Source organism: Schistocerca nitens, chromosome 12 (assembly GCF_023898315.1).
Source record: "Schistocerca nitens isolate TAMUIC-IGC-003100 chromosome 12, iqSchNite1.1, whole genome shotgun sequence".
Lineage (NCBI taxonomy): Eukaryota > Metazoa > Arthropoda > Insecta > Orthoptera > Acrididae > Schistocerca > Schistocerca nitens.
The window spans coordinates 140,983,506-141,008,114 of NC_064625.1; the positions used below are offsets into that span (position 1 = coordinate 140,983,506).

A 24,609-nucleotide genomic window follows, 5' to 3' on the forward strand; every position below is an offset into this window, starting at 1 on the left:
TCCCTCTGGGATTTTTACCCACCACACTGCCCTCCAATACTAAATTAGTGATCCCTTGATGCCTCAGAATATGCCCTACCAACCGATCCCATCTCCTAGTCAAGTTGTGCCACAAATTTCTCTTCTCACCAATTCTATTCAATACCTCCTCACTAGTTATGTGATCTACCCATCTAACCTTCAGCATTCTTCTGTAGCACCACATTTCAAAAGCTTCTATTCTCTTCTTGTCTAAACTATTTATCGTCCATGTTTCACTTCCATACATGGCAACATTCCATACAAATACTTTCAGAAACAACTTTCTGACACTTAAATCTATACTCGATGGTAACAAATTTCTCTTCTTCAGAAACGCTTTCCTTGCCATTGGCAGTCTACATTTTATATCCTCTCTATTCCGACCATCATCAGTTATTTTGCTCACCAAATAGCAAAACTCATTTACTATTTTAAGTGTCTCATTTCCTAAACTTATTCCCTCAGCATCACTCGAGTTAACTCGACTACATTCCATTATCCTCATTTTGCTTTTGTTGATGTTCATCTTATAGCCTCCTTTCAAGACACTGTCCATTCCGTTCAGCTGCTCTTCCAGGTCCCTTGCTGACTCTGAGAGAATTACAGTGTCATCTGCAAACCTCAAAGTTTTAATTTCTTCTCCATGAATTTTAATTCCTACTCCGAATTTTTCTTTTGTTTCCTTCATTGCTTGCTCAATATACAGACTGAATAACACTGGGGAGAGGCTACAACCCCGTCTCACTCCCTTCCCAACCACTGCTTCCCTTTCATGCCCCTTGACTCTTATAACTGCCACTGGTTTCTGTACAAATTGTAAATAGCCTTTCTCTCCTTGAATTTTACGCCTGCCACATTCAGAATTTGAAAGAGAGTATTCCAGTCAACATTGTCAAAAGCTTTCTCTAAATCTACAAATGCTAGAAAAGTACCTTTGCCTTTCCTTAATCTATTTTCTAAGATAAGTCATAGGGTCAGTATTGCCTCACGTGTTCCAACATCTCTATGGAATCCAAACTGATCTTCCCCGATATCTGTTTCTACCAGATTTTCGATTCGTCTAAAGAATTCGTGTTAGTATTTTGCAGCCATGGCTTATTAAACTGATAGTTCGGTAGTTTTCACATCTGTCAACACCTGCTTTCTTTGGGATTGGAATTATTATATTCTTCTTGAAGTCTGAGAGTATTTCGCCTGTCTCATACATCTTGCTCACCAGATGGTAGAGTTTTGTTAGGCCTGGCTCTCCCAAGGCTGTCAGTCGTTCTACTGGAATGTTGTCTACTCCTGGGGCCTTGTTTCGACTTATGTGTTTCAGTGGTCTGTCAAACTCTTCATGCAGTATCATATCTCCTATTTCATCTTCATCTACATTCTCTTCCATTTCTATAATATTCTCTTCCAGAACATCGCCCTTGTATAGACCCTCTATATACTCCTTCCACCTTTCTGCTTTCCCTTCTTTGCTTTTTTAGTAAAATTTTTAGTAAAATTTTCAAAAACTGAAGTCACAGCCATCTGAGAAAACAGTTGACATGAACTAAATTCATATACAAAATGAAATATTTCATTCAGCTGTGAAGTGTGCATAGTTAAATTGCCAGGAAAGTGGAAATAATGTGAAAGGTTTAAGATAACATTCTTTGTAACACAGCTTGTCATTTACTCTTCCTTCTTCCTGCTGACAAAGCTGTGTACCCTGTAGCAAACTGCCTTGTAGCTTGTGCAGTCAAGTCATTTACCCATTCCTCTTAAATCTATATACAGTTTTTGTGTGACGACACTGTATTTCATTATTCAGGCACAACACACAAGTATTCTTACTAATTTGACTGTGATGGAATGAACACAGGAAGTAGTTTTTTAAAGAATTTTATGCTGCACTTGGAGGTTTCTTTAATGGCCCTTTAAAGCCGTTTTTTGTTGATCAAAGTTCATTTGTATGATCATAGAAAGATTCGAATCTGTCCTGTGTGTAGCCAAACAACCACCACTTAAATGTATAACAAAGGCTGCTTCTTCTGAAATATTGTTTAATAATTAACTGAGAAGACTGCAAAAGGCATTAACTTCCTGTGAGGTGTAACTAGAAAACATTTAATTTTTAACACAAGTAACAGCTCTTGGTAAACCAAAATTTCATAATAACTGTACAGGAATGTTATGTATCCCAGGAAATAAAAATTAATGGCCTTAGCACAACACAATTATTAACTGCTTGTTTTTTCCCCCCTAGTATGAGCTGCGTAATCAACAACAAATGCTATTTCTCGTAAGCAATGGCAATGTTTAGCTTCTCTCTATGGTTATACATGATGGTTTATGGAATGTGTTATGGAAGTACTGCATTTATTGTTTAGGTGTATACATGACAAACACCTTTTATGCTACGTATTTGGTCCTCGATGGAATAAACAGATCAATCACAGCAAGGTCAAGAAACATAAAATCCGATAAGGTGAGAATCTGTAAGATTTATTTACTTGTACATAATTTATAAATACATTTCCATTTCTCCGCTACAGTGTACATGTGATAACAGCCACATCTCTTTCACATTACGGTCACATATCAGCGGATCACACTCGTATCAAGATCATTCAGCAGACACACACCAACATGTTAACAACCACTCCAGTGTGGTCCTAAAAATTTCACCTAACTCGATTCTACCACGAATCTTGATCAGTCTACAAGTGTGCAGCGCGTTTGCGTGTACGTCATTTTGACGTCACTTGCGAGTGGTTCTGGACCGCAATGATGTAGTGATGGGTTAAACTGCGATTTTCCGATATCAGTGATTTCTGTGAATGGTACTTTTAGTATCTGTTATTCTTAACTGTGATTTCTCGCAGTTAAGAAATCCAGGTTGTATCCATCCGCACTCTACCACAGCAACCTCTGCGATTTCTGCTACTTCTGCGACTTCTGCTACTTTAGCGATTTCTGCTACTTCTGCGATTTCTGCTATTTCTGCGGCTCCTGAGATTTCTGCAACTTCTCACAGTATGAAAAAGTTACACTTGTTTACACAGAATATTGCATCTCAAGAAAACTGTCATTAGTATGTTTTACATTTGCTCTTCTGTTGGCATAACTTTTGTATTAAAGAAACAATTGTGAAAATCTTAATAGTGTAATTAATATGTAAGTAGCAATACAGTGCCGTAACAGTTTGTGTTTAGAAAACGAATTCTAACGTATTGTTATGTTCACAGGTACCCGAATTACATTTCAGTCACTCAGTAAAGCGATAATTCAAAATATCATTTTCAACAGATCTGGAGAAATTGCCACTGGTTTTGAGACTGTCTTCGTCAGACGAGAGGTTAGTTTCTAAGTGTTTCAATGAACTTAATTACCTAAATGAGATCGTTCTTGCAAATGTGAAACATCCCCCATTGAGTGTATTTCATTGCAGCAAATATTCGTAATACTATTCTGTCAATTACATTGCTTCTAATTAATGACAGCAAAGATGTTTCGTAATCCTTGTGATTTTGCACACGCAGTTCCGACTCTGATTACTGATTGCTCTACGTATCTATCCACATCAAGGCTCTTGAGAGAAAATCATGAAGAATCAAGACAGCTCTTAGCAGTTTCTATTTTGAAAGTACCTTCTTCTTCTTCAGTTGACCCCATGTTTAACGCCATGTTTGCAAATTCATAGACATAAGGTCGAAGAGGAAAACTGAAACAAATAATGTCTGCGACCAAAGTGGGTCTATGTTATATCTTCGAATTAAGGTCTTTGTAAAAGCAAATATTTGTGACTGTGGCATTGTATCTACTACAAACTATATCGTGAGATTGTTGATTTTTGTTATCAACTCTCTCACACTCGCAGTTTCTGTGCGCATGAGGTCAGTGTGAGTGAGCGAACGGTGCCTGGCAGGTATTCATTTTGTCGTGAGGTTTGCTCGGAATATATTGAATATAGGGGTAATTTGGGTGGGCCTGGGGTAGTTGTAGAGATTGACGAGTCGCAATTTGGGAGGAAAAAGTATGGGAGGGGTAAGCCTGTGGTTGGTTTATGGATGGGAAGGGAGGGGGGCGGCGGCTGGGTATTCAGAATGTGTTTCTAGGATTGTTGAAGGGAGGTCTAAGGCAGAATTAGTGGGGTTAATTGAGGAGTATATAGCACCGGGGTCCACAGTAGTTTCAGATGTATTTTCTTCATATAGGGGGTTGGGTGAGAGGGGATGCAATCATTTAGTAGTTAACCATAGCTTAGAGTTTAAAAATTATGAGACGGGGACTTGCACAAATACTATAGGATAGGCGGATGTGGGGGGGGGGGGGGGGGGCGGCTCGGCTCGGCTCGGCTCGGCTCTTAAGTCAGTTCTTGTCAGGGGGAAGAGGCGCTCTTCCAACCTTCAGTCTCATTTAGATTAGTACTGTTGGCGGAAGAGTGTCCCTCAGGGCTATTGTGTTTTTCGGGTTTTTTTAAGGGCTGATAGTAAAATGTATAGGCCAAAAGTGGTTGGTTAGGTGGCTGCAGCTCAGGGTGGGGTGGGTGGTTTATTTCGTGTTAGGGTGTTTGTGAGAGGGGGGGGGGAGTGTGTTGGTTTGTGTTTTAGTTATGGAGGATCTATTTTGTTGACGTTTTTGTTGAGTTGTAGTGTGTGATTGAGAATTTTTTTATGTTGCATTTGGTTTTTGTTTCGGGTTTTTTATTTTCGGGTGGGGGGGGGGGGGGGTGGGGGTGGATCAGGTCTTTCTTTTGGTTGAGTAATTTTTGTGTGTGTGTGTGTGTGTGTGTGTGATTTTTGGGGGGGGGGGGGGGGCGTGATTGTGGTGGCCAACCTAATTTGTGGCACCGGAACTTTTTTGTGGTAAGTTTTTATTTTTTTGTTATTAGTGTATGTGTTGGGGTCGAGGGAAGTGTTTTATTACAATGTGTGGTTGTGGCTGTTGGTGTTCTGATATCGGGAAATGTTTTTGAGCTATATATAAAGGAATTGTTCATTACGTCTTTTGAGGCTGGTTTGTTACGAGGTTGGAAATAGTTAAATCTATATTCAGCAAGTACTATAATGAAACAGTAAATAATATTAAGAGATTATTCTAAGAGTTGGGCATATTTTTTGCCCCTGTGCAGTGGTCTCTTTTTGTTTTGCAATTTTCTGGTTGGTGAGCCTCAAATCTTGGAGCAGTAGAGTACATTCCAGTTCACTGTCGCTCAAAACTGTGAGCACTGTCTGGATTCTGATGTAGGACAGTGCACGTAAACATCATATCAGCTGTGAAAGGTTTGAAATCACATATGCGGAGAACTTTTAGTTTCTGGTAATGGACCGAGCGAGGTGGCGCAGTGGTTAGCACACTGGACTCGCATTCGGGAGGACGACGGTTCAATCCCGTCTCCGGCCATCCTGATTTAGGTTTTCCGTGATTTCCCTAAATCGCTTCAGGCAAATGCCGGGATGGTTCCTTTGAAAGGGCACGGCCGATTTCCTTCCCCATCCTTCCATAATCCGAGCTTGCGCTCCGTCTCTAATGACCTCGTTGTCGACGGGACGTTAAACACTAATATCCTCCTCCTCCTCCTTCTGGTAATGATGAAGTAAAATAGTTTGATTCTCTAACTTTGGTTGTGGTCTTCCTCTGGTCCATTTCTATTGATAGAAGCCTCTCATGTCACATTGGATGACTGACAATCTGAACTGATTCACAATGGACCATAAATGCCTTCCCCGCTGATTTAAGGATTGTGTTATGTCGCCTTGTCATTACATTTGATTTTGAGACCGAGCTTGCAACACTGCCCTTTAAAACAGTCCAGTCTTTTCCTTTCCTCTGTCCCCAGGATCCAGGTCTCGTGCTCATACAATGAAACACTCAAAACATCTGCTTTTGCAATGTTTTTCCTGATTTTCCAGCTGTTAGTTTTGGAGGTTAACATTGTCCTTTCATTGAAGGCTGCTTTTTTTTTTTTAGCAGTTCTCGTTCTTATTTTGTCTTTGCTTCTACCTCCAGTGATGTTGCTTTCTAAATAAGTAAACAAGTCACCTTTGTTGCAGTAGCTTTCCATATGTATGTCCCTACTTACACTGGTTTCCAATATTTTGTCACAAATCAACACCTCGACTCCTTTCTGTTCAAGTTACAATCTTTCCCCACAGCTGTAACCACTTATTTAACATGGATTCGAGATATTGCTCACTTTCAGGTAGAATGTCTGTCGTGTGCATATCTTATCCTTTCTTCTACATTATTATACCTGCTTCTGTTCTCTCACTTTGAGCTTCCTCTCTTTATGGATCAAAATAGTTACTGGTAAGCACATTCTAGGTGGGCTCCTTTCTGAATATGTTCATGTATCTGTGTTGAGCACCCACCAGTAACATCAGTCTCATTTTTATGAAGCTTCCATCTAACTTAAGAGGCTCTGTGCTTTATTCCTTCTTTCTTCAGTATCTCTAACTTTATTTTGCATCTTATAGTGTCAAAAAGTTTCTGAATTTCTATGAAAGCTGTGATCTTTCCATACATTCCTCTGCTACTAATGTTGAAGCTGACATCCCTCCTCTATCAGCGGACAGTGGAGGTTATTATTTTGTGATAGTTTCACAACTAGTGCAAATGTTCCATAATGGTCACATTTTGAGACATTATATATAAAACAAAGATGATGTGACTTACCAAATGAAAGTGCTGGCAGGTCGACAGACACACAAACAAACACAAACACAAAATTCCAGCTTTCGCAACAAACCGCTGCCTCATCAGGAAAGAGAGAAGGAGAGGGAAAGACAAAAGGATGTGGGTTTTAGGGGAGAGGGCAAGGAGACATTCCAATCCCGGGAGCGGAAAGACTTACCTTAGGGGGAAAAAAGGACGGGTATACACTCGCACACACATACATATCCATCCACACATATACAGACACAAGCACACATATACAGACACAAGCACTGCTTGTGTCTGTATATGTGTGGATGGATATGTATGTGTGTGCGAGTGTATACCCGTCCTTTTTTCCCCCTAAGGTAAGTCTTTCCGCTCCCGGGATTGGAATGTCTCCTTGCCCTCTCCCCTAAAACCCACATCCTTTTGTCTTTCCCTCTCCTTCTCTCTTTCCTGATGAGGCAGCGGTTTGTTGCGAAAGCTTGAATTTTGTGTTTGTGTTTGTTTGTGTGTCTGTTGACCTGCCAGCACTTTCATTTGGTAAGTCACATCATCTTTGTTTTTAGATATATTTTTCCTACGTGGAATGTTTCCCTCTATTATAACCATATATACAGGGTGATTCAAAAATGCATGTAAATATTTTAAGGGTGTATTTGTGAGGTAAATATAAGACAAAAATGTTCTATAAATGTTTTTCCATAAACGTTTAATTCCAGAGTTATCGTTAAATACGAAAGTCATGTCCGTATCAAAACGACGGCAGTGCAAGCAGCAGGATGCCATATTCTGGTACGTAATTCACATACGTATCTCCCAACAGTTGATTCGAAACTGCATGAATAGTGTTTGTTTTTGTTTGCACGTGATGTTTACTCCTACTGTACGGAAGATGGCGCTGATGTTGTTGGTAACGGAAAAGTACGTCCTGTCGTTCATTCATCGTCGGAAGGCTAAAGGTTTCGTGCACATGATGTACTCAAACAGTGAGTATGCTGATATGCACCTTGTGTATGGTGCAGCAGATGGAAATGCACTTGCAGCAAGACGAAGGTACAGTGAGCTGTTTCCAGGAAGACGGTTACCAAGTCATCAGACGTTTGTATCTGTGGACAGACGTATGCGGGAGTATGGCATTCGTCCTGGGCCACATTCAGGTCGACCACTTGAGCATGCAGTGAACGTCGAGGAACATGTTTTGGACCTGGTAGACCAAGATCCATCTATCAGTACGAGACAAATTAGTGCAGCTGTACGACTTCCACAATCTACTGTATGGCGGCTGCTTCGGAGACAACAGTTGCATCCATTTCACCTGCAAAAAGTGCACGAATTGACACCTGAAGACTATCCTCGCCGTCAGCAATTCTGCCAGTGGTTACAAGAGCGTCATTTGAATGATCCAATGTTCATTCGGCGGATATTATTCACAGATGAGGCCATGTTTACTCGTGCGGGTGTAATCAATTCGCATAATATGCACCAGTGGGCTGTCGAGAATCCTGGCGCGAGAATTGTGCGTGGATATCAACATCAATTCTCCATAAACATTTGGTGTGGTATTGTGGGGAATTACTTACTCGGACCTCATGTTCTGCCTCCAAGGCTGAATGGGCACGCGTACTGCGAATTTTTGGAGGGAGAATTGCCTGGATTGTTACAGGATGTCCCTCTTGCAACACGAGCCACCATGTGGTTTATGCACGATGGTGCTCCCGCCCATTACAGCCGCAACGTAAGGGCGTACCTCAATTCTGCGTATCCACATCGATGGATAGGTCGCGGAGGACCAATTGCTTGGCCAGCCAGATCACCTGACCTGAACCCTTTAGACTTTTATTTATGGGGCCGACTAAAGACATTGGTGTATTCTTCTGCAGTACCGAACAGAGAAGTGCTACAACAAAGAATTGAAGGTGGTTGTGAAATTATTCGTGGAGAGTTGAACGGACTGTGTAATGTGCAGAGATCATTGATGCGACGAGCACGGGTCTGTCTGCAAGTTCAGGGACAGCATTTTGAACATGCATTGCATTAAGATTTGTGCAAATACAGTACAGTACAGTACAGTCTGTAAAATGCTTCAATTTTCCTTAGTTATTGTGCATTGCTGTAGTTCAATCAACAGGACCTAAATTAATACAGTGTTCGCGAGGAATTGTTTCAGTTTGTTACGTCACGTTTATTTATCAGTTTGCATTGTTAGTCCAAATGCACTGTAATTAAACTGTGAACTCTGGGAATTAAATACCTTACGTTGTATTGAATGTATTATCCTGTTTTGTTCATAACTCTGTAATAAGCCAAGTATGGAAAAAATTGTATAGAACATTTTTGTCTTATATTTACCTCACAAATACACCCTTGAAATATTTACATGCATTTTTGAATCACCCTGTATATATATATAAAGTGGGCATTATAAGCGTTTTTTGAAGACCTGTAGGTGGTTGAAACCTTTTCACGTATGTTACACATACAGTCTTACTCTGGTCTTCAATTTCCATTCCTCCCACTTTGAGAAGCTTTGCAGGAATATTGTCTGTTATCAAGGCTGTTTTGTTTATCAGATTTTTCAGTTACTTGAAATTCTTCTTTCAACATGAATGTACCTAAAATTGCTGTTGGTCGATCCAAGGCATTTTCAAATGAGAAGAATAGCCAGAACGTACATTGTGGATATTCAAGACACTGAGTAAGAAATGGAGCTGAGAATTTAGTCAGTATTAGACCTTGTATTTGAGAATTTATACCAATGACAATTCATACCATCTGCAACATTGGTGGCATGACATCAAGCACAAAATGGTAGCACATATGTTAGTTGAAGGGAAGCCGTATTCTGTGTGACCAGCTCTAAGACATCATCCTACAAATGTTTGGGTGTTGTGCTGTTGGATTCTGTCAAAAGTACTTTGTGAGTTGAAGTCTGATTACACCTAGTAGCCTGAAGCAACGTTTCCTAGAAAGACACCCCAGGCTTTTGTAACAGATGGTTCATCTACATGATTACTCCGCTGGAAAAACGAACACCTAAACCTTTCTGTTCGAGCTCTGATTTCTCTTATTTTATTTTGATGATCATTCCTACCTGCGTATGTTGGGCTCAACAAAATATTTTCGTTTTCGGAAGAGAATTTTGGTGACTGAAATTTCGTAAATAGATCTCGCCGCGACGAAAAACGTCTTTGTTTTAATGACTTCCATCCCAACTCGCGTATCATATCTGCCACACTCTCTCCCCTATTACGTGATAATACAAAACGAGCTGCCCTTATTTGCACCCTTTCGATGTCCTCCGTCAATCCCACCTGGTAAGGACCCCACACCGCACAGCAATATTCTAACAGAGGACGAACGAGTGTACTGTAAGCTGTCCTAGTTGAACAAACTCCAGCACAGCAAGATGCAGGACTAATGATTGTGCGCAAAATAATACAGGTTCCAGTTGTAAAAGTCATTGTTTTCTTAATTACATAGAGAAATCAGGAGGTTGACTTGTTGAATCAAGTACTACCATAGTTCCTTCTGGCTTTGTAATTTTCTAGATTTCCATTTTGAATGACTTCCAGGGTAAATAACTGCAGAATTAAGTTCTGGGGGTTGCTATGCAAATGAAATTTACCGAAACAATAAGCAATTCTTAATTTATCAGATATTTACAGCTATTTGCCTGTGGCATCAATTTGACACATCAAGGATATCATATTATTGCTTTCGACATACTCTTGACGGTTTTTACCATCTGTTGATATAGCTCTGCCAGTAGCTCATACAAGTATACACAAAGGTTTGTTCAGTGATGCCATGTTTCAGAATCATCTCCGATGGAAGGAGTTCGGAAGACTTCAAATGTGGACGCGGGCTCCCCATCAGACACTGGTGACAGCACCGTGATGACGTTGGTAGTAGGTGACGCGTGTCTGGTGACGCACTGGGCGATGCTGCAGCTGTGTTCCAGCTTGACGCATTGGAGAGGCAAGCAGCAGCCAGCTGACAACTCCCAGTGTGGAGGGCCCGGTGCTGCACCAGCTGCTGTCGTACATCTATACACTCCAGGTGCCCCCCCCCCCTCTCCCCGCCCCCCTCTCCCCCGCCGCCAAGCACAGTTCCCCAGCTATTGGTTGCTGCCGACAAGTATGGTGTGTCAGTCCTGAAGGAAGAGTGTGAGTGGCAGTTGGCGATGGTGATGCAGCAGCCACAGCTGTTCTAGTGGTTACGCACTCCTCTGTCAGATCCGCCTCCCGCATAAAGGCCCGTTTAGTTTGAGATGGGTATAATGCCTAAATGGCTGCCATCCAATCCTCCAACAAGAACCAGGTAAGCACGAGACATATCACTTGTCTGTATTGCTCAGTGCTATGTGTGTGTATTTCTAAGTCTACAATGTTTGCCTCTGGACTGTTCTGTGCCAAGTGATGTACTTTTGAAAATGTTGCCATATGATCAGATTCTGTGTGAATTTTTGTGTTCGTTCACAATGAATGATGGTAAAGTTTTACTTTGGTCCACATTATATTTACAGAGATATTCATTTGTTTGACTGTATGCTGCAGCTATCAGCAGTTCACCCATTAGTTTTTGGCAACTTTGAGACATGCCTCCAGCAATATTTTCTTAATAAAAAACTGGGTTACCTTGTACAAGTTTTGGGGGTAAACCGAAGTGTCCGATTCCACCCGTCGGCTTTGGCCCGTGAGGTCACAATGGCGCAGAGTTTAGTTTGTGAGAGTGGTGTGTTTGTAGGTGTCATTTTGATATGATCAGTGGTGCTCTCTGGTGGTGTGTTTATGTGTTGTGTGTTAGGTGATGTTTTTGGTTTAGTTTGCGTGTGTGGCGTGTTTACAGGTGGCGTATTATTGTGGTCGGCGGTTCTCCGTGGTGGTGTGTTTATGGTTTGCGTGTTGTGGTGTATGGGGTTCATTTGCGTGGTAGCATTTCAGTGGTGACTGTGCTTTCAGCAAAATATTTTTCAGTGTTAACAATTTTGGTTTTGTTATGTCGACATTATTGTAGTTTTTTCTGTTCGTCGTGTGTGAATTTTGGTAAATCTCTTTATGTCTTTGGTAGTTGTGGATATGACTGACAAGGTCAACAGTTTTCGATTGTCGGCGATGGTGGGGGGACAATGTGTTGTATCGGTAGTTGCTGTTGACCTATGTAGGTCAAGGGAAATGTTTGATTCCAGTGGATGTTGTTTTTAGTTGATTTTGGGAAGGTTGTGATCATTTTTTTATCTTTTTTGTCATTTGGTTTAGTGGTGTGTGTTTATTTTTAGTTTGTCCCCACCCAGAAAACCCCAATGTCCCTTTCTTGTCCCATTAGTTTCATTATATTTTTGGAGGAATATGTATTTGAGAGTTTTCGTGTTTGTTGTCATGTTTATCTTACGACGTCACAGTCGCAATATGGGAGTTGTTGCGAATGGTCGTTTCCGCCATATTGGTGACGTCATTGGTCAAAGCAGACGGGTCGAATCGGACATTTCCGTTAACCCAGTTTTGGTGCTCTTAAGCAAAATAATAATAAAAAAGATTTTCTGAGTGGTTTGCATATGGGTAATTTGAGGCTAAGTCGTCTGAAAAAATTATGCTCAAAAAAGTGTGAAGTTCAGTTTTTTATACCTGTGGAAGTAACAGATTAATATCATACATGCAAATGAAGTGAAACAACCTACTGCAAAGTGGCAGGAGATAGCGAGGTGGGGTAAGGGGTTGTTAGTTACATCTTGGAAGCCTGCTATGTTGTTAGACAGGGAATAGTTCTGCAGATATTCTGTAAGTTCTCTCATGACACAATAAATAACATTAATAGATTGTTCTAAGAGTTGAGCATATTTGTATATTTTTTTGCCATGTGCTGTGGTCTATTTGTTGCACAAGTTTCTGGTAGGTGATTGTTAGATCCTGGAGCAGGCCAGTACATACCCCTTCACTGCCCCCACAAAACTATCAGCACTGAGTCTGCCTTCTGATGTAAGACTGTGCACACACACATCGTATCAGCTGTGAGAATTTGATGCAGTAAGGAGGAGAGCATTAATCAGAGGCAGTGTGGCACATTGTGGCTGCTGTAATTACACTGAATGCCAGTGTTAACCTACCATGGCTGAAAAATTGAGAGCTGCTACAGGGAATTAAGAGGTTAAATATTGCAATATCAATTACTTACGTACCAAGTATAGTGTATGTGATGTTTTTCTGCCTCCTCCCCCTCCCCCTCCTCCTCTATTTCTGTTTTGGAGTAAGTCATCTTTTGTAGTTTGATCTACGTACTTAAGCTGTGGTCTTCCTCTGGTCCTTTTTGCATTGATACGTCTGTTTGATAACTAATACTCTGAACTCTGTTTCACAATAACATATCATAAACTCCTCCCCCACCCTCTTAAGGATTTTGTTATTTATCTGTTCAGTCCATTTGATCTCCAGGGTGTCCTCGTTACACCACCTTTCAAAGGAATTCAGTCTCTTCGTTTTCTCAGTCCCCGGAATCCGGGTCTCGCTCCCAGACAGTGCAACACTGAAAGCGTATAGTTTTGGAATATTTTTTTCTGATTTGTTGTTGAGCAGCTCATGTACTCGAACATTGATATGTAGTCTTATCTTGCAGACCATCACTTTTGATTTGCACATCCTTATTTTCATATTCTGTGTCATCAGCATATCTGTTCTTTTCTCATATATTACTGTACCTGTCTCTGTTCTCTCATTGTTTTAAGAGATTCCTCTTTATATTGATTAAAAAGAATTGCTGATGAACAAATTCCCACTGGACAGATTTCTGAATGTGAATATGTTCCTGTGTGTCAGTGTAGCACCCACTAGAAACATCTATCTCATTATCATGGTGCTTCAGTGATCTCTGTGCTTTATGCCTACTTTCTTCAGTATCTAAAACTCTATTTTGCCATTTCACATTAGGTATCAAAAAGTTTGAGTTTCTACGAAAGCTGGCATGCTTTTAAATTCATTTTAAAGCAGGCATTCATCCTGTGCATGCCAGAAAACAATGGACATTATTATTTTATGATTACCAAGTAGTGTAAGCATTTGGTAATGCTCGTGTTTAAAGATATTCTTTTTATGAGTAGACATTATAAGGTTTCTTTGAAAATCTGCTGTGGGCAATTGAAACTGTTTAAAATTAGTTTTCTAAAATGAATGCACCAAGAATTGGTCTTGGTTGATACAGAGGAATCTGTAATAGGTTAATAGTGTTAAAATTATATTATTTAATTAATCACCGTGACTATTGAATGTAGATATGCAAGGTGCTGAGTATGAAACAGAGCTGAGAATTTATTCAGTGAGTATAGACCTTGTAATTGACAATTTAACATGCAGGACTAGAGGTAGAGCGGAATAATAAAGATTTCAGTCGTAAAATATCATTTAGTAAATAACTAGAGAAATTGGGAGGATGACTCTTACATAAAATACTACTATTGTTCCTTCTGGCCTTTTAGTATTGTGCTAGATCTCCATTTTGAATGATTTCTTGAGCAGCAACTGCAGAAAGAAAATAAGGAAATAGGCTCTCAAACCATTCTGCGAGTTGTTATGCAAATGAAATGTACTGAAACAAATAAGCAATTCTTTAAATAGTATTATTAGATATTTGCAGCTATTTACATGTGACTTCAATTTGACACATCCTGGATATCATATTGTTCGATACAGCTCTGCATATAACCCATACAAATATAAAGTGCTTTGTAAGGACATAAGGGTGTATATGCCTATGGAAACCAAGAAAACCCCAGGAACTTTTTCATCTGGGACAGCTTTTCATTGTTTTAGGTTTTAGATATATTTTTGTGGTTTTGACTGACAAGAATTGATACTCTAACAAAGAATTTTATTTTAGTCCCCTAATCCAGAATAATACTGCAGCAGTAAACCATAAATGAGAGCAAATCATGAAAATTAAACATAAATTGCAAAGAAAATGAGCCATTTGCCACAAAACAGAGGGCACACAAAAGCTGTGTGCTGACAGAAAATGTGTCAAGTTGTTGTTGTTCTGGTCTTCAGTCCTGAGACTGGTTTGATGCAGCTCTCCATGCTACTCTATCCTGTGCAAGCTTCTTCATCTCCCAGTACCTACTGCAACCTACATCCTTCTGAATCTGCTTAGTGTATTGATCTCTTGGTCTCCCTCTACGATTTTTACCCTCCACGCTGCCCTCCAATGCTAAATTTGTGATCCCTTGATGCCTCAAAACATGTCCTACCAACCGATCCCTTCTTCTAGTAAAGTTGTGCCACAAACTTCTCTTCTCCCCAATCCTATTCAATACCTCCTCATTAGTTACGTGATCTACCCACCTTATCTTCAGCATTCTTCTGTAGCACCACATATCAAAAGCTTCTATTCTCTTCTTGTCCAAACTGGTTATTGTCCATGTTTCACTTCCATACATGGCTACACTCCATACAAATACTTTCAGAAACGACTTCCTGACACTTAAATCTATACTCGATGTTAACAAATTTCTCTTCTTCAGAAACGATTTCCTTGCCATTGCCAGTCTACATTTTATATCCTCTCTACTTCGACCATCATCAGTTATTTTACTCTCTAAATAGCAAAACTCCTTTACTACTTTAAGTGTCTCATTTCCTAATCTAATCCCCTCAGCATCACCCGATTTAATTTGACTGCATTCCATTATCCTCGTTTTGCTTTTGTTTTCCTTTACTGCTTGCTCAATATACAGAATGAATAACATCGGGGGGAGGCTACAACCCTGTCTCACACCTTTCCCAACCACTGCTTCCCTTTCATGCCCCTCGACTCTTATAACTGCCATCTGGTTTCTGTACAAATTGTAAATAGCCTTTCGCTCCCTGTATTTTACCCCTGCCACCTTCAGAACTTGAAAGAGAGTATTCCAGTTAACGTTGTCAAAAGCTTTCTCTAAGTCTACAAATGCTAGAAACGTAGTTTTGCCTTTTCTTAATCTTTCTTCTAAGATAAGTCATAAGGTTAGTATTGCCTCACGTGTTCCAACATTTCTACAGAATCCAAACTGTTCTTCCCCGAGGTCCGCTTCTACCAGTTTTTCCATTTGTCTGTAAAGAATTCGCGTTAGTATTTTGCAGCTGTGACTTATTAAACTGATAGTTCGGTAATTTTCACATCTGTCAACACCTGCTTTCTTTGGGATTGGAATTATTGTATTCTTCTTGAAGTCTGTGGGTATTTCGCCTGTCTCATACATCTTGCTCACCAGATGGTAGAGTTTTGTCATGACTGGCTCTCCCAAGGCCATCAGTAGTTCTAATGGAATGTTGTCTACTCCCGGGGCCTTGTTTCGACTCAGGTCTTTCAATGCTCTGTCAAACTCTTCACGCAGTATCTTATCTCCCATTTCATCTTCATCTACATCCTCTTCCATTTCCATAATATTGTCCTCAAATACATCGCCCTTGTATAAACCCTCTATATACTCCTTCCACCTTTCTGCCTTCCGTTCTTTGCTTAGAACTGGGTTGCCATCTGAGCTCTTGATATTCATACAAGTGGTTCTCTTCTCTCCAAAGTTCTCTTTAATTTTCCTGTAGGCAGTATCTATCTTACCCCTAGTGAGACAAGCCTCTACATCCTTACATTTGTCCTCTAGCCATCCCTGCTTAGCCATTTTGCACTTTCTGTCGATCTCATTTTTGAGACGTTTGTATTCCTTTTTGCCTGCTTCATTTAATGCATTTTTATATTTTCTCCTTTCATCAATTAAATTCAATATTTCTTCTGTTACCCAAGGATTTCTATTAGCCCTCGCCTTTTTACCTACTTGATCGTCTGCTGCCATCACTACTTCATCCCTCAGAGCTACCCATTCTTCTTCTACTGTATTTCTTTCCCCCATTCCTGTCAATTGTTCCCTTATGCTCTCCCTGAAACTCTCTACAACCTCTGGTTCTTTCAGTTTATCCAGGTCCCATCTCCTTAAATTCCCACCTTTTTGCAGTTTCTTCAGTTTCAATCTGCAGTTCATAACCAATATATTGTGGTCAGAATCCACATCTGCCCCTGGAAATGTCTTACAATTTAAAACCTGGTTCCTGAATCTCTGTCTTACCATTATATAATCTATCTGATACCTATTAGTATCTCCAGGACTCTTCCAGGTATACAACCTTCTTTTATGATTCTTGAACCACGTGTTAGCTATGATTAAGTTATGCTCTGTGCAAAATTCTACAAGGCGGCTTCCTCTTTCATTTCTTCTCCCCAATCCATATTCACCTACTATGTTTCCTTTTCTCCCTTTTCCTACTGACGAATTCCAGTCACCCATGACTATTAAATTTTCGTCTCCCTTCACTACCTGAATAATTTCTTTTATCTCGTCATACATTTCATCAATTTCTTCATCATCTGCAGAGCTAGTTGGCATATAAACTTGTACTACTGTAGTAGGCATGGGCTTTGTGTCTATCTTGGCCACAATAATGCGTTCACTATGCTGTTTGTAGTAGCTAACCCGCACTCCTATTTTTTAATTCATTATTAAACCTACTCCTGCATTACCCCTATTTGATTTTGTATTTATAACCCTGTAATCACCTGACCAAAAGTCTTGTTCCTCCTGCCACCGAATGTTTCAAAGGCTTTAGAATAAAATTTATGCTATACTAGGCAACAACAAACAGCTTTTGATGAGCATTACATCACAATTGTTTACATCAGTTTCATTTGATCAGTTTCCAAGGCTCTCAAGTGTGTGCGCAGAGCTGAAGTCGTGCATGAACACACTTCTGGCCATGTGAAGTGTGACTGTCAGCAGCTGAAAAAGATTTTCTAGCTTGCCCAGCTGCCAGACTTCTGCATGCTCAAAGCAGTCGGAGTTGTATTGGCATTCTCCATGTGAGGCGTTTACAGCTCCCACATCAAATGTGAACCAATTGCTAGTCTCAGTTTTCTGGTTTTATTTTATTTCTGTGTGATTGGCATTGTGCAGATCAGTGAAGTTATTCTTGTTGATTTGCTAAAGAAATGTGTTTTCATTAATGGTTCCACAGAGGCAGCCAGTTTATTTGAAACAAAGGGTTTCATTGCGCACTATTGTCTAGTTTAAATAGTTTACTGAATTACAATTGCACGTTTTCATCTTCTGCCATAATAAAGAACCAAATATGAGATAATACATGTTGGTACTCCGAGAAAATCGACATCCCTAAAATTACACTGAAAAAATTAATACCAAGGAGGCCCTTCTTCATTGTAAATCTGGATGCCCAAATGTGCACTTTAATGTGACTTGTGCACTTTAGTATGATGTACGAAATTCCAATGCTTATGGAGTATTCTGAAGTCCTGTGTCTTTTACGACATAATGTAAGATGTGTTACTGCCACATATGTACGAACATACGTAAATGTTCACTTGAATATGACTAAGCAGGCAAGTTGGGTCAGTAGTATTGAATAAAATGTTTTATTTCAGATATATCGAAAGCTTTTGCAGAATTTTACAAATATGCCTTCCGTGAAACATTTTTAAATTACAAGACATGTTTGGACACTTGTCTGGTATTCCTGTAGGCTTGACATTATTTCTTAGTTGTTGTTTACATCACTAATGTAAAGAATAGCATTCTTTGTTAAATTATACAGTGGCATCACACTGTGTTATGTCATTGTAACTCTCCGTACAGTTTTATTTGCTCCTGAGGTAGAATATAAACTGCCAGTTATATAGTTACTTGGCTTAACAGGTAACATTAATTTGTTATACCATTTGGAAAAGTCATGAACAACTTATTGTCCTTAGTTCTGGCACATACAAGCAACTTCTTTTTGCAAAAAAATTTGTATTCATTGTTACTAGCTTTTTGCAGTGCTGTGTGGATGTGAACCTGATTGGAAATGCTAGCACGAATGAAGAAAAGTATGCTAATGTCACCACATAGCAAAATATTAGGGTACTTGGAGGCATTCCTTATCTGGATAGGAAATGATAAAACAGTTGCCCTAAGTACAGTAACTCCATAAGTCCCCTCCAAACAACATGCCACAGTGCGCATCACAATCTCTATTGCGCTGCTTCAGAAGCTACCGCATTGTATTGGGTGGAATTCGTGTTTATACTTACGTAATTGGAAAACACACAGTGTATGTGTTGCTACGCTTCATAGATCTCTACAAATCAGGTTTTTTTGCTGTGTTCAGCTTCCTAAAGTGCCGGGAAGTTCTATGCCAGTGTATAAAGCCCTCACTATTCAAAGGATGGAAAATTTGTACAGTTCTGAAGGAACATATTCTGTCACTTGAAATGGAAAAGGTGTATTTTCACTCAGGAAAAAGTGTGTTTTCATCCAGAAAGTGTTTTTTGAACCTGGAAATTCTTGAAGAATAAGTCCCCCCTCCCCCCGTGTGTACACCTGGACAAAGACTTGCTAAGTGCTTGCGTATTTCAGGGTCATCCACAGTGGAACAAGTTCTGCAGACATCATCCGTGAACTTGGGTTCTCTGAACGTTGCGAACAGTGCCGTGGTGACACTGGTAGTGGGTGACACACGTTAGACGGTGCCTTGCGCCGTCCTGCAGCAGTGTTCAAGCACGACACACTGGATGCCAGCATCAGGTATCACAGCTGTTGGATATTGCCGATCAGTATGGGATGCCCACCCTGAAGGAAGAATGCGATACACAGTTGACCGTGGGGACTGTGGCAGCTGCAGCTGTACTAGCAGTTACGCACTCCTGTGTCAGTGTCTGGCATGACACAGTCTGCTGCATAAAGGCCCGCTTAGTCCCTGTGTTGGCCTCACAGGGCTCTGTAGATGTGGTGCGTAACCAGGCTGAACATTTCATCAAAAGGAGTCTGCTGCCATCTGTTCCACCAGCAACAACCAGGTAAGCACAAGACAAGCAATCGTCTTTGTTGTCCAGTCGTGTGTGTGTGTGTGTGTGTGTGTGTGTGTGTGTGTGTGTGTGTGTGTGTGTCCAAGCCTGTACTGTTTGACACTCTGTTTCCTTAGATACAGGGATAGGCAAAATAATGTGAACAGTATTAGTAATGGGATGGTTGTGTCTGACAGTATACAACGCAGGTAAGGCACATGTCGTGCTGGACTGTACTTATTCAGTACGGACTAGGCATCAGTGCAGGTCGTTTACGAGCAGTGCACCTTTCATATTTGCAATCAGAGACCGAGGTTGATGTGCCATTAAGGGGGGTACGATGTCAAACGGGCCATCTTTGAGCAGGAGACACACCACAGGACATTTTAATTTCCACTGTCTATACTTTTACAAATAAATTCATAAAACTTTGTCAGCATGACCAGGAAGAGTTAAGGATTCACAATCATAGCAGTAGAAGTTCAAAAAAATAATTTTTTTTTACATGTGAAAGTTCATCATTTTTTTAGCTTCTATTTGCTGTGTTAGTTGCTATAGGTACACGTTTCTTCATAAGTAAGAGAGATTCTTCGATGAATTTTGTACAGCATACAAACCATACTTACAGGTGTATGAAACTCTTAGAAATTATTTAATTTATGAAAAAATGAATGTGCTGTTACATTTTAAACTTCATGTTTAGAAAGAACTCAAATTTTATAGTTAAGTATCTCATTTTTTTACCACAGTTTTTAATAGATTTGGAAAATTCTAGAGTTTCATACACATGTACGTATGGTTTGTATGCTGTGCAAAATTCATCAAAGAATCTCACTTACTTATGAAGAAAAGTGTACCTATAGCAACAAATGCAGCCAATGGTAAGTCAAAGAAAGGTGAAATACAAATGTAAAAAAAAAAAAATATATATATATTATTTCCTTATATTTTGAACTTCCGCCACTATAAGTGTAAATCCTGAATCCTTTCTGGTCATTCTGACAAAGTTTTATAAATTTATTTTTAAAAGTATAGACTGTAGAAATTAAAAATTCCTGTGGTGTCTCTCCTGCTCCAAGTCATCCCGTTTGATGTCCTACCTCCCTTAAACACTTAAGAGTTCCAAAGAGGGGAGATTGTGGGGGCCCAGTTAGCTGGAGCATCAGTAACAAGGACAGCCAACTTATTGAATGTTTCAAGAACAACTGTGCCAACAGTCATGACAGCCTACACAAAGCAAGGAAAGAAATCATTGTGTAAACGTAATAGTGGGTGCAAATCAAAACTAAATGAGTCATCCTATGCTAACACACACTGTGTCAAAACACAAAACTACGGCGGCTAAAGTGACTGCAGAGCTCGAGAGCCATCTTAGATTTCCCATATCTATCGACTCTGTCGAGAACTCCATAAAACTGATATTTGTGGACGAGCTGCTATACCGAAACCATTAGTGACGACCGTAGGTGGCAGCACAGTGCACCTGATATGTTTTGGGGAGTGTGCGGATACTTTTGATCAAATAGTATACATTGGCTGGAGCCGTTCCAATGGTGAACTCGGTGACCTACTGCTCAAAACACAGTGTCATGTACTGTTTGCAGCCAGGCACACAAGTGTTTCTTTCTCTGTGTTGTGCAGGTCACTGTAAACCTATGTACAACCAAAGCAAATAAGGGTAAAACATGGTGTCAGGAGCATAAATCCTGAATGGTTGATCAGTGGAAACACTTCATATGGTCTGACTGAGCCAGCATTTTTGTTATTTCCAACATCAGGTTGGGTTTACATTTGGAGAAGGACAAAAGAAGTCTACAGTCCTGATTGCTTGATTCCAGCGGTTAAGAGTGGAAGTAAGATGGTGTAGGCAGCCATATCGTGGTATTCTGCCAGTCCCATCATTACTCTCAAAGGCCGTGTTACAGCCAACAATTATGTGAACAAATAGGTGATCAGGTGCATCCCACGATTTGAATGTTGTTCCCCAACAATGATGCCATATTTCAGGACAATAATGCACCCATTCACACAGCCAGGACAGTAGAATCGTGGTATGAGGAGCGTGCAACTGAACTGCAACATCTTCCCTAGTCAGCACAGTCCCTGGACTTGAACATTATCGAACCCTTGTGGGAGTTATTGGACTGCAGACTCGGAGCAGATTTCCACCTTCCTCATCACGACTGAAGTTACAAGAGATTCTGATCAAAAAGGGTCATAACATTCCACTGGAGATTATAAAATCATTATATACCAGTATTCCAATAAGAATCAGTTGTATTACGGGCAGATGGGGGGTCCAACCCCTTATTAATAAAAGCATTCCCAAGTAAGTACAGTTGTTCACATTATTTTGCCACTCCCCTGTCCATCCTGGATATTCATTGACTTCTCATGGCAGTTTCATCAAATCTGTATTAAACTGAGCTGTGTTTGTTTGCAGATAAGTAAGGTAATGAAAACAAAAGTCAAGTTGTTCATACCACATAAATGATTTTTACCTTTTTTGCAGTCATTAGTTCTGTTAAACTGCATATGTTGCAAGAAGCTGCTGTTTGGATTCTGGCTTAAAGCCTCTACACTATGTGATCAAAAGTACCGGGACACCTGGCTGAAAATGACTTAAAAGTTCACGGCGTCCTCCATCGGTAATGCTGGAATTGAATATGGTGTTGGCCCACCCTTAGCCTTGATGACAGCTACCACTCTAGCAGACATACGTTCAGTCAGGTGCTGGAAGGCTTCTTGGGGAATGGCAGCCCATTCATCACAGAGTGAGGCCCTGAGGAGAGGCATCGATGCACAAAGTTGGCATTCCAAAACATCCCAAAGGTGTTCTATAGGATTCAGGTCAGGACTCTGTGCAGGCCAGTCCATTACAGGGATGTTATTGTTGTGTAACCGCTCCGCCACAGACCGTGCATTATGAACAGGCGCTCAATCAAGTTGAAAGATGCAATCACCATCCCCAAATTGCTCTTCAACAGTGGGAAGCGAGAAGCTGCTTAAAACATCAGTGTAGGCCTGTGCTGTGATAGTGCCATCCAAAACAACAAGGGGTGCTAGCCCCCTCCATGAAAAACATGACCACACCACCGTCTCCGAATTTTACTGTTGGCACTACACACTCTGGCAGATGACGTTCACCTGGCATTCACCATACCCACACTGAGCCATCGGATTGCCACATTCTGTACCGCAATTCGTCACTCCACACTGTTTTTTTTTCACTGTTCAATTGTCCAGTGTTTACCTCCTTACACCACGTGAGGCATTGTTTGGCATTTACTGGCGTGATGTGTGGCTTATGAGCAGCTGTTCGACCATGAAATCCGTATCCTCACCTCCTGCCTAACTGTCATAGTACTTGCAGTGGATCCTGATGCAGTTTGGAATTCCTGTGTAATGGTATGGATAGATGTTTGCGTATTACACGTTATAACCCTCTTCAACTTTTGGCGGTCTGTCAGTCAACAGACGAGGTTGGCCTGTACGCTTTTGTGCTGTATGTATCCCTTCATGTTTCCACTTCACTATCACATCAGAAACAGTGGACCTAGGGATGTTTAGGAGTGGAAATGTCGCATACAGACGTGTGACAAAGTGACACCCAGTCACCTGACTTCGTTTGAAGTCCATGAGTTCAACGGATCGCCCCATTCTGCCTTCTCACAATGTTTAATGGCTATTGATGTCACTGATATTGAGTACCTGGCAGTAGGTTTCAGCACAATGCACCTAATATGGAAAACATATGTTTTTGGGTGTGTTCGGATATTTTGATCAAATAGTGTACATTTGTTGGAGCCATTCTAATAGTGGACACAGTAACCTGCTGCTCAAGACACACACACAGTTTTGTGTACTGTTTGCAGCCAGGGCACGCAAGTGTTTCTTTCTCTGTGTTTTGCAGGTCACTGTAAACCTATGCATGCAGAGTATCTTTTACACACTGGGGAAAAGAGCAGTGTTTGATTACAAAATTAGTCGTTTTTATTACAGCAGATCCAGATTTCGGTTATTGTATAGTCATCTTCAGTTCATGTAACAAGCAACATTAATCTAAACTATCACTTAATAAACAATACCAGTCGATGTAAAGCATACAGGAGTCTAACATTAACTGATCTGCTGTAATAAAAAGAATTTGCCATCGACTGGTGCTGTTTTCTCTGCCGACTATTCAGTAGAGATGGGGGATCCGCTCTTGAACTAATTCATAGAGTTTAATCTTTCAAAGGAATGAACAATCAGTGATTCAGAAAAAAAGAACGGTAGCTCCAAACGTTTCCCACGGCAGAGAGAGAGAGAGAGAGAGAGAGAGAGAGAGAGAGAGAGACGGAGCATATCAGCAGCGCCTCTGCTGGTCAGAGCACAGTGCACGTCACACAACACAGCCAGCGCCGGCCTCTGCCCTGCTTCTACCTTGGCTGCCTGCATTGTGCAGTGCCCCATTGGATTTTGTGTTTCACATATGCCGTGCCGTCTCTGTGCGTCGTCTGCCGTGTGCAGTGTCTGGCGCAGGTTAACTTCGCATCGCACTCTGTCGGCGATCGTTTCAGTCGCACGTCCTGCCCTCTGGGCAGTTGATGCGAGCAACAGGACAGAGAGCCACCTAGCGGATAACATAGGAACTACTTGCAAAAACCTGCTCGCAAGGGAACGGACGATTTGGCTCCGAGCGGGTGAGCTCCCCCCACCCTCGGAACTCGCCCGCTCAACGCTCACCCCACCGTCTCGACTCTAGCCAGAGCGTTGAGCAAAGCGACTCAGGTGTCACTCTGGTCTCTGCGGTCTCAGCTCATGCAGTAATACAGCTCGCGGCTCGACCTGCTCGACTCAGCGCCTCTGCATCGGAGTTCGTCCCCACTGGATATTGTTCTTCGTAGTAATACCGCTATGTATATTACATTATTATGTATACATCAATCGTTTTTATTTTATTTTTATTTGTTTAAACTGATTAGATTAGGTTCCTGATGACTCCTCTTACCATAGGATTTTTATTATGGACACTCGAATTTACGCTTTAATTACGAGCGAACCGATAAACGTATCGCAAAATGTGATACACCAATATTTTCCTTGTTTTATTCTGCGTAA

The 24,609-nt window shown here is 40.8% G+C and overlaps 1 long non-coding RNA gene across 2 annotated transcripts in view; it reads left to right on the forward strand.

The window, feature by feature from the left end:
• The first annotated feature begins 4,798 nt into the window (after positions 1 to 4,798).
• The window catches only part of LOC126215110 (uncharacterized), a 38,496-nt gene continuing 18,685 nt past the window's right edge, over positions 4,799 to 24,609 (forward strand). The window contains exons 1-3 of one of the 2 annotated variants that reach the window (XR_007542087.1): positions 4,799 to 4,859; positions 10,471 to 10,974; positions 19,079 to 19,518. This is a non-coding gene — a long non-coding RNA (uncharacterized LOC126215110). Of the gene's footprint in view, positions 4,860 to 9,151; positions 10,975 to 19,078; positions 19,519 to 24,609 lie in introns of those variants that run through there. The other variant, XR_007542086.1, reaches the window with a different exon arrangement.